The sequence below is a fragment of the Sphaerodactylus townsendi genome, linkage group LG10, assembly GCF_021028975.2.
Source record: "Sphaerodactylus townsendi isolate TG3544 linkage group LG10, MPM_Stown_v2.3, whole genome shotgun sequence".
Classification (NCBI taxonomy): Eukaryota; Metazoa; Chordata; class Lepidosauria; order Squamata; family Sphaerodactylidae; genus Sphaerodactylus; species Sphaerodactylus townsendi.
The window spans coordinates 1,683,494-1,693,217 of NC_059434.1; the positions used below are offsets into that span (position 1 = coordinate 1,683,494).

General features: G+C 46.7%; 1 protein-coding gene across 2 annotated transcripts in view; it reads left to right on the forward strand.

The window, feature by feature from the left end:
• Positions 1-5,922, forward strand: part of TRMT44 (tRNA methyltransferase 44 homolog) — a 40,520-nt gene extending 34,598 nt beyond the window's left edge. Inside the window, exon 12 of one of the 2 annotated variants that reach the window (XM_048509720.1) lies at positions 370-5,922. The gene's annotated coding sequence lies outside the window, so the exon portion shown is untranslated. The remainder of the gene's footprint in view (positions 1-369) is intronic. The other variant, XM_048509721.1, reaches the window with a different exon arrangement.
• The last annotated feature ends 3,802 nt before the right edge of the window (positions 5,923-9,724 follow it).

Consider the following 9,724-nt stretch of genomic DNA (forward strand, 5'->3'; position numbering starts at 1 on the left):
GGCTTGTGGGCCTGAGAAGTGCTTTCAAGGCCGCCAGCCTGCTGCGGGCTTGCCAGTCCAGGCCACTCCCAGTGCTGCTCTGGGGCGGGCTGAGGAAGCCATTTCCCTAACCCCCCCCCCTCCCGGCCTGACCAAGTCACACTAATGTCATATCTGACCCTTGTAACCAATGAGTTTGACACCCCTTCCTTAGATAGTTCTAAGTATTTGCATTTCCATCCTAGGTCACAGTTCAGTTCTGTCCAACTTGGAAAAAACAAGGAGTCCTGTAGCAAAATAAGAGTATTGTGAAGCACAAGAAAGTCAGAGTGTTTCGTGCAGTTTGAATTTGCTTGTAAGAATCTTTTTCTTTCTTTTTTTTGGTAAGAGCAGGTGATGGAGTTGAGCAGCCAGATGCAGGTATCTGCTGTAAATAAGATGGCCCTTCCTGGGACGACCTCTCTGGGATACGAAAGAGTGACATTGCAACAGCTAACAAATTTGTCAGCTCTCAACAGTTTCTAACCTTCCATCTGAAAGTCCAGGAAAAGCAAAAGCCGTCACCAGACTCCAGTCTGATTTTTAGGAGTGCCTTCCCCTCCAACTTTCATTTGACACCTTGGTCTTTATACCATAGACCGCTGAAGTACAGTCGCACAGACCAATACAGGAACGGGGGTCTCGGCTCCAGCTGGCCATGCAGTCCTAAACTGTGCTGCCTCTTCCAAGTCCAGCAGTCAGTGGTCCTGGAAGGAGGCAACTCTGCTTAGGGGTGCCACTCTGTTAGTGCCACCCAGGCCAGTGGTGCCATTTAAAGAATTGAGAACCAAAGTCAAATCATGTGAAAGATTTATCTCCCTCTCCCCTCCCTCGATGTCATCTCCAGGCGCCATTGGGGAGGGGCCATGCAGAACAGCCTCCGTTTGCTCCACCTCCATAAAGAGCCAGGTGCACTCCCAGCATCTCCAGGTAAATGGATCCAGCGTCCAGTGACACGAATGATCTTGAGGTGCTGGAGACCCACTGCCGGTCTGTGTAGACAGGACTGAAGTACCAAAGGTCCAGTTCAGTATCGGACAGCTGCAGGTGTCATTCACAGCCCCTCCCCCAACAACTAAAAATAGAGACCAGGATCTGTTTCGTTGGCCTTGTGGGACGTTGGAGGGGCTTCTGCAGCCATCTGAAAAGTAGCATTTGAAACTGAGGGGAGGTTCAGTACTTTTTGTGTTACAGGAGGAGGATTCAAAGGACACATCAGATAAGACCCTTCCATCCAGAGTTGAACTTGAGCGTTTGGGGTAGACAGAAGAGAGCAAAAGAGGCATAAGAAGACTGGTAAAAAAGCACAGAAAATGACATGAGCCTCTTTTACCTGGATACTTTTGCAAAAATAGAGTCAGGGGAGAGCACACCCCATTTGCTCCCTCCCTCCCTCCCTGCAGGCCCTGGTGCCCCCTGCTAGGTACAGGGGCCAAGGTGTTTGCTTTCTGCTCCAGCCATCTGCAAGGAACTTGTAAAGTCCAGGCCAAAAACTACATCCAAAAACTACATTGAGACAGTTTCACACAGACAGGCAGGGGAAACAGAAGATACAAAAGCTGGAAACTGCAGATACTGAAAGCACTCCCCAAATCTGGGCTGCGCGCCAACCTTGGCAAACGAAAACCCTCCAAGGTTAAACAGCAGCCCTACACCATCCCTGTTGCTTCTGTTGGCCAGGTATGTGTGTGGGAGGGAAGACTTGGAATGGAAAACAGGGCAGAACTCTACCGCCACTGGCCACGTGCGATGGGGAAGACGCTTGTCCTAGGCTCCCATGGAATTGTGGGCACAGTCTGCAGCATAGAACACGCTGCCCAGGGCCCTGCCCATGGACGCCCAGCACATAATGGATGTGACAGCCATCCTGACTTTATTTTATCTTACAATTGAATATTTCTGGGAAACAATTCCTGGGAAACAACCAGACCCCTGGGCCATCCCAAACAGATGTGAGAAAGCGGTCCTGTGCTTGGCTCACAGAAAGGCAGTTTTCCATGGGGCTGCCATGGCCCAGAAACTTCTTGAGCTGGGGAGGAGGGCCAAATGTTTTAACCATGTCCACCATGACCTCCAGAAATTGGCCAACATGTCCAGGGCAGTACTTGGCCAACCACTTATCAACAGATACAGCTGGCAGTGGCGTAACAAGGGAAGAGGGGGATGAAGCCCTGGGTGCCACTTGAGTAGGTCAGATGTTTGGCAGGCTGCCTCTTGTAACTGTGCCCACCCTAAACTCCACAGGCAGTTTTGGGACAGGTGGGCAGTCGAACACTGAGCCTCTGGTCAGGTGGATCTTGGGGGGCAGAGCCCACAGTATGAAACTGAAGTCAATTAGACCTCGTTGGTTCAGCATTCAAGTGCACTTTTGGAGTTCACATGGAATTCAGGGGTGGGCACAGTTGTGAGGGAGGGGGCAATCCACCAAATCACCCCTCCCCACCTATTAAGTGGGGCCTAGGACAGGGCAAATCATTGTGCTTGTACTGAGTGCTATTTTAGGCAGCTATACCCGACAGCTGGGTATCATCAGCATACTGGTGACAACCCAGCCCGAACCACTGGACGAACTGAGCAAGAGAACATGTATAGATGTTAAATAACATTGGGGAGAGGATTGCTCCCTCACACCAATGAATGGTGTGCTGAGGTCCCCTCCCTTAATGCTCTGTCCCCAGCCTTGGAGGAAGGAGATCAGCTATTGCAGGACTGTTCCCCCCCTCCCCCCCCCACATATATCAGCAAGAAGTTCATGATCAACTATATTGAACACTGCTGTCAGATTGAGGAGCACTATCAGCGCTGATCCACCTTGGTCCAGCTGCCTTTGGAGATCCATCTGTGAGAACAACTGTGGTGCAACAGGCCTGCTTTGAGCTGCAAGCCCTCTTCCACCCAGCCCTCTCCTAGGGGTTTCCAACTTTTTCTGGAAGGGTCTGTCTGTCTGTCTGTCTGTCTGTCTGTCTGTCTGTGGCAACTGCTGCCACCGCCTGATCTTTGTTCCCACAGGGGAGGGTCATGACCCTCCAGCTTCCTTGCCAGCTCAGAGGGCTTGCGCCTGTGGATCTCCTGCTTCCCCTCTCCTGGGTACCACAGGGGGTGGGGGTGGCCTGGCGGACCTCTGGAGGAATAGCTGCTTGCCAACTGGCCCCCTCCCTCCTTGTAAAATAGCATGTCCAAGATGGTGGAGGTCTGTGTGGTACCGAGAACTGCTGCTAGCATCCAAAGTTTAAAAGTACTTATTTTAAAAAAGAAAATGTTTACAAGCATACTTTTAGGACCAGATTGAACAAGAGATTCAAAAGAAATGAGGGATAAATTCTTCTGTCCCTTTCTCTAGACATCCCCTATCAGTTGTTAAAATAAGGCAGGCTCTTAAGCTTAGGATATTTCAGCTGCCTACAGATTCTCCCATTAACTGCAAGATGACCTTCATCTCCTTGGACAATTTCAGGTCTTGGACCAGTAATCAATAGCAGACTCTAGGTAGAGGATCAGTAGTCTTTATTGAGTTGGCATCAAGGACTCAGGCTTCAGAAAGCCAGTTCTGGCTATCCTGGCTTCTACAGTCATATTTATTGCCCTTTGACTCCCCTGGATTCCCCCTTCCCTTCTTCCCATAGAATGTGAGGAACTGAGGTGTGAAAGACTTTGTTTTTGAAGGATCCCAAGGCCAGGACAGCGATGGCCTCCTGCTGGGCTGCATCCAAGGCCTCCACTACTCCCTCCTCTCATCCGGAGTACCAAGCATGGTCAGCCTAGTTACCTACATTGCTAAGCGCACAGAAACAGAACAAAGGTCCATTAACATATGACAGGTGTGGATACATGGGACACGCCCCCACTCAGATTCCTTCAGCCCAGATGTGCACCTTAACGCCACTGCTGGCAGGAGGGGGCAGGTGCCACTCCTGACTAACGAACATGTGGGCAAAATGGCTGCCCCTTCCAGTTTCCAGGTCAGATCTCTGTCCCCTCCAATTGTCCCAGCCAGAACAGCCCCTTGCTCTCTGCTCCTGAGAGTTTTATCCGTTCCCAGTCCCCACCCCCTTGACCTGTTTGGCCTGGGTCAAGGAACCTTTTCCTGTTGGAGCCCGCTCTGTCTTTTTGAGACCACCCAATCTGGGATACCTGCTTGGAGAAGGAGGGGGGCTTAACCCTCCCATGGCCTCTCTCTGCCTGTATTAGCACTTCTAAAGGTGGCTGAGCAGGGCTGGAACTCTTCTGACCTGTTAAAATACTCCCTTCAGACCTCAAGTGGGGGGAACCCATTCCCAATGACCAACGCTTTCCCCGTCCCATAGCCAGGACAGAAGCCTGATTGGGAAGCACTCAGCACTAACATGTCACAGGGAGGCACAGGATCCTGCAGAGTATTTTGGAAACCAAGGGGATACACAAGTCTCTGCGGGCAAGCATGAATCCATTCTCCATCTTTACAGGGAGGGGCTGGGGTACTCAGGCAGCCCTTTAGAGAGAAATGGTCTTCACGTGTGGATTCTTTTATTATTATAGATACATGGTAGTGATTTTGGTAGCCAGCCAAGAGATTTTTTTGAAATGATATTTGGTCTGGACCAGAGTTGGGGTGTGGTGGGGCAGACGGGATTTTTGTCCAGGGGCCACCGTGGTTCTGGTCAGCCCTGTTCAAGCACATGGCCGGCCCCTTGCAACAGTGGGATGAAACACTGTGGAGGGAAAGGGCGGGGGGGGGGGTCAGTCCACCAGCTGTACCTCACCCCTTGAGAGACACTCATGCTCCAGGGAGGAGCAGCTGGCCAGGACAGAGGGGAGAAGAGCCATCATGGTCCCTCCTCCTCCCCCCCCCCATCAGAACCAGGGTGGTTTCAGTAGTTGTCTGCATCTGGCCAGCTTGTGCAGAGGTGCTGCTGTGAGGGGCTGGTCCTGGTCCTGCTGTGCTTCCCCTTCGGCCCCAGGATTGACCCCATGTGAACACAGTGGGATTTTTGCCCCATGTATACCACTGCAGGGGTAGCTGTTACGTGACTCAACTGCAGAATATTTGCAACTTGCAGAGTTTGCAAACTAACCCAGAGTTCAAGCACTTTTCAGTGTGAACTCCCGTTGTGGTGGGTTTTCTTTAAGTCTGTTACAGACTTCCCCCTGTGATACACCTCTGAAGATGCCAGCCACAGATGCAGGTGAAACGTTAGGAACAAGATCGACCAGACCACGGCCACACAGCCCGGAAAACCCACCACAACCAGTTGAATCTGGCCGTGAAAGCCTTCAACAATACATTCAGTAAACTTTGCTGGAAATTACTTTTATGTTGGACAGTTAACTGAAGCAGTTACAGAAAAGTTACAGAGTGGCTTTTTAATAGAGGTTAAAGATTGAGATTGGTCTTCTTATCTTACTATCTCAGATGTAACTCATATGCATCTGCTGATTGGCCTGTTATTTGATATTTAGTTATGAACAAATGAGCTATTTAGATAGTAATCACTTGATTATGATAGAACAGATTTAGAAAAAAGTTAATTTTCTATAAACATGCACTACTGTGACAAGCAAATCAAATTTTGTTAGATGTAAGTATCAGGAACAGTAGGTGAGATTTCTTGGTGTGTAACTTGGACTTTTTGATAATCATTAAAGCAATGAGGCAGAAAGCTGGAACCTGGTTTGCTTCTTAAACTATTGTTCATTCCAATAAGATTAAGCAATGCTAGGAACTTTGTTAATTTTAACATTTATCTTCACAGTAATTATAGGGTTAATTTTTACTTTCTTGGAAGTAAGTGTCAGGGATTGTATCTAAGTGATTGAGATGCATTCCTTGCTCAATGTAATTACTACAAGATATATGTAACCAGTCTGCTACATGTTACCACTGCCACCTGGGGACATTCTTTCCTTGATCTTTGTTTTATGGCTTCATTCACTGAGTAGATAACTAGGCTTTCCCCTGACACTTTGGTGCATGGGAACCGGGATTGTTTCCATTCTTCTGTGGGGGCCAGGTGGCTCTCTATCTCTATCTGTCACCGACCTTGGGGCGCCTCAGCTCCAAATTAACTCTCACATTTCTTGGGGAAATGGGAGGGGGACTAACCTCGGAATAAAGGGGATAGCAAAGCCAGGTTCACCAGAACTGCCTTTGTCAAGCTGGGTGCTTCGATGCCTATCAATAAACGCTGCTGATCAACCATACAGAGTCCATCTGTTGTTTCAAAATTTGAGACTTAACAGTAAGCCTCGTTGAAGTCCTGTATATCTATCTGCTTGATCTACTCAAGAATCTTACTCATGTCTACGTACTCTCAAGAAAGTGCCTTAGAGTTGCACTGTAGGTTGTCTAAATATTTTATACCACAAGGAGAACAATCCTGTTTTGAATCTCCACTATGAATTGTCCCCCTTTTGGCTGGCAATTTAGGCTGAGATATTTAGCACAGAGCCCATTTCTTCCCTCCAGCAATTTCCTACTCCCCTCTACTGGACATTGGAAGATGTAGCAGGTGAAGAGACCTCATCTGGTCCAGAGTCCGTGAACATCAGGGCAAATGGCAAGGCCTCTCCCCAACTTTATATAAAAAGTTCACTCAGGGACAAATGGGGAAGTGAAAGCCACCTCGGAAGAAGCTCAGCTAGCAGGCCACCTTCCCGTGCATGCTCCACTCAGCAGCACGAGCCTTAGCTCATTCGTAGCCCCACACACACACACGTTGTGGGATGCTGATCATCCTGGCTGCTGACAAGTTTGAGCCCAGCTGCCAAGGGTTGAGTCTGCTGAGACAAAAAGGCAATAGCCCTCGGGCAGGATTCAGTGGCCAGTCTGCCCCTGAGTCCCCTCTCCAGTGGGCGTGCTGGGAGAGCTTGGCTTTGAGCACTTTAACCACTGGGATTGTTTTGACCAGTGAGAGCAGCTGCTGAAGGGACCCCGCTCATTGTGGCCTGTGCTCCCACAAGTACTTGCAGCCACTAAGGCCAGTAGCAAGTTTGTGTTTTCTTCTTCTTCCCCAGAGTCATAAGAACACGGCAGGTGGTTCAACTGTCATGTGATATAACTTTAAGGACTAGGAGCTTGATTTCATAATTTAGCATTTATGGTGGGAAGGGTCTGAGACTGAAGAATATCACCTCCACCCCACCCACTCTTCCTTTTCCAACCTTCTATTTTAACAGCAAAGTCACCACATCTTTGGACACTTAAATCCTGTGACTGGAGCGGTGAAAAGGCAAAATACATATTTCTTCAAACCCAAAAAGGATCCCAGGTTTGCATAAAAACGTGAAATCCAACAACAAAATAAAAAGGGCCTTTTAAACTATCTCCTCAGATCTCATCTACATACTAATAGCAAACTCTGAGGAGATCCTTAGCTCGGCAACCAGAGCTGGGAAGCAGCAGGATAATCAACGTGAAAGACACCTCAGCTCTGCAGAGAAACGGGGAAGCGAAAAATAAAAACAAAACTTCAGTGTTGGGGTTAAAAATTCCTGGAGCAGGAAAGGGGGAGGTACTTATGAGGGTTTTCAGGAAAGTGAAATAGTTGGGAAGGGGGGAATGAGAGGCCTCCTTAAACTCCAACCGCCCACAGTCAAATGAAAAGGGGAACACAAGCTTTGATTAAAGGATTGGTAGCATGTAAGGTCTATGTTCCCTGAAGGTCTTCATTTGGAAACCTGCTCGACCAAGGCTGTACTTATTTGGGAAGTAACTAGAAATTACTTTTTCCTAACCGCCCCCACCCCCCCAGCCGCAGGGTTATAAAACTTTCTTTGTAGCAGAGCCTCAAGTAATACACCCTGATTCCCCTTTCTCCAGACATGTTCCCTCCACAGATTCAAGGCTGCTCTTTTATACACAAAGCTCCTTTCCGCAAAACCTCCACCCACAAGTGAGGGGTGACAGGCTCTTATCGGGATGTTTATTTGTCACACAAAAAACAAGATTTCTTCCCTAAGCTGGCGCCAAACTAAGAGCCCAATAGAAGCCTGGCGCAGCTGAGGCTCTTGTCCAGTGTCATGAAATCCCCAAAGGGAAAAGGTTTCAGTGTTTTGTTAAAGACTTTCAAGGCCAGAATCAGCTGGCTGATGTCGGGTTTCCAGGCTGTGTGGCCGTGGTCTGGTAGTCACAAGGTGACCTTGGGCTAATGTCTCTACCTCACCAGGCTGTTGTGAAGAGTGAGTGAGAAGTGAAGCCACCTGTGCTGCTACCACTAGCCTCCCTTGAGGATTCTTTGGAGCAGAACTTGGAGTGAACCTTGCAGTAATTCAAAGAGAACAAACCATTTTCCTTTTAACTTTTCATTTAACAACATATTTTTTGACATTTTATTTGCAATTTATAATTAATAACATACATACATGAATCGTAGCATCATTAACATAACAATGTAAAATATAATCTGTTATATGTCTAAGTAAATCCAACACAGTTGATGCTATTAAATAAGGTCAGTCTATTATCTATCTATACAACAAAATGACTTCTTCAAAAGATTTCAGGTGCTTGCTTGTTACATTAACATTTCTAGCAGGTTATAATTTCCTGAGTTCAGTTTTAAAGTTAACTAAATTGTCTAGTATTTAATTTACAGTAAATCTAATTCAATTAGTTATGCTATTATTGTTTCTTTAAAAAATCATATACCATTAATAATCAATTGGATTAAGATCAATATCTTTCTTTCCCTTTAAATATATTATCCACGGTTGCCAAATCTCTAAATATATTTCCACTGGAAGAAGTCTCGATTGGTGAAATCCCTTATCCAAAATAAAATGTTGCTGTATTTTAGTATACCAATCTTCCATGGAAGGTACTATTTCAGTTCTCCATTGTTTGGCCAGAATTAGACGTGCTGCAAGGATGAGATGAAACAATAAATGTTTAACAACATATGATGTAGCAACATAGAACTCTAAAAGAACCATAACATTTTAAAGGTTAACAAACTTTTCCCCTTTTCACAGTTTGCCAACCCTAAAATCCATTTCCTTCCTCTTGGTGGTGACCCAGGAATTCTCCAACTGACACTCTCTATACTGGCTTTGAAGATGAGGATCCCAAGAGAACTCCCCACTAGGTACAAACTCAGCCCTGAAACAAGATGTTAAGACCCGAGAATTAAATTTTGAGCTCCCAGCTGGGCAGCCTGGCTTCCTGTACATTCTGCACCCTTCTGCCTGCAGAGGCCCCACCCCTTCCTGGCTCATTCCATTCCTATCTAGGCATTATGCTTCCAAATGAAGCTATTTTTTTAAAAAAGACAGGCTTGGTAAGGCATTTCCATTTGGAATGTGTGCCAACACCCTTTAGTAACATCGTACAAGCATGCCCTGTGGATCCCCACCCAATCAAGAGGCCACAGGTGAGATCAAGTGTAGAGATATAACATTATATAACAGTTTTATTGCTTAAGCAAGGGGAATAAGTGCAAAGGATCAGCATTCCAATAATACACAAGATGAAGCTTTGTTTTGTAGAAGAATCTTGCATGCATTAAATACTGTGTTTTCTTCTAGTTGGTTACACATGAAATCATCATTGGTTCTTAACCGATTATACAACCGCGTTCCTTTCCTTGGATACAATGTTGATACTTCCAATTGGTTTCTGGCAATTATTTCTTTATAGTTATGTTTGTCTTTGTTACTGTAAGACACTCATCTCCCAATTATCCCATCACCATTTATCTTTTAGCCTCTGATGATGGCTTGTCCAAAGTTTAGT